This window comes from Cyprinodon variegatus, unplaced genomic scaffold (assembly GCF_000732505.1).
Source record: "Cyprinodon variegatus isolate N-32 unplaced genomic scaffold, C_variegatus-1.0 Scaffold969, whole genome shotgun sequence".
Taxonomy (NCBI): Eukaryota; Metazoa; Chordata; class Actinopteri; order Cyprinodontiformes; family Cyprinodontidae; genus Cyprinodon; species Cyprinodon variegatus.
This window is the reverse complement of record NW_015151422.1, coordinates 43254-44456: the sequence shown is the minus strand read 5'-3', so window position 1 is coordinate 44456 and position 1203 is coordinate 43254.

The following is a 1203-nucleotide window of genomic DNA, read 5'->3' as shown; positions in this document are numbered from 1 at the left end:
AATTCTTGAGAAAGTAGTTGCCAAACAAGTGTGCGATCACTTCCACCATAATTAACTTTTTGAAGAGTTTCAGTCTGGCTGAAAGGAAGATACTAATGCCCATTTGTGAAAAACAAAACAGACTTAGAATGAAATAAAATGTGTTTTTTTTTATCTGTTATCCATGCTGGGGAAAAGCACTGCTGTATTTGTCAGTTACTCCCTTTCATTGCCATGGTGCTATACTTTATAGCATCATGTTTTACCTCCATGAAGGAAGGACTAAGCTTCAGAAAAAGGCGCCTTTATTAGCTGTCCTGTGTGGCCATCTAGTGGACATAATCAACTTATTTTAGGCACTTCCTAAAGGAAGCATCACCATAAGCCTCAGACAGGAGGACCACGTTTTAAGAAGACTTTTTTTTAACAATACAGCTGTAATATAATCTTACTTTGATTTATTTTTATTGCTAAAGCTGTACTTTTTTTTGCTTATTTAAAGGGATTGGAAGAAGGAATAAAGGTATCTGTTGTATCCCAGGGTTGTTTAACCAGTATTATGACATGGTAGAAAACTGGTCAAATAAAGAATACACACTCTTATGTAAAATATGTAAATCCCTTTATTGTCCCACAATGGGGAAATTCTCTCTCTGCGTTTAATCCATCTCCTTGGGAAACAGTGGGGTGCAATCGTGGGGCACCCGGGCAGCAGCATCGAACCGGGTACTTGCAACCCTCTCAGAGCACAAGTGCACTGCTCTCATCACTAGGACATCATTCCCCCTCCTATAAAGAGGCTTGTACTCTGAGCATAGAAAAAAAGAATGTACTCTAATTTCCCAAGAGGAGATCTTACTCCAGAAAGCCTGGCAGAGGGAGGCTTGAGTCCAAGATATGATCCTGCAGCCATGATTCAGTAAAACACATAAAGCTTCTTTACTGCTATTCCTACTGGCCTTGCTAAGCCTTCTCTCTTCTAACTTGTTTTCCAAAGATCTCAGATAGCCTGTAATGACTAATGGAAGATTTTACTTTCATTTTTTCTTCCTCTCTCATCTTCTTGCATCCCCAGTGCCTCCTTTTAGACTCAGCTGGTACTTAAGAAAGTAGTTAAAGTATTACTACAGCTTCAGCATTCTTTTCTTTTCTATTCTATTCTATTCTATTCTATTCTATTCTATTCTATTCTATTCTATTCTATTCTATTCTATTCTATTCTAT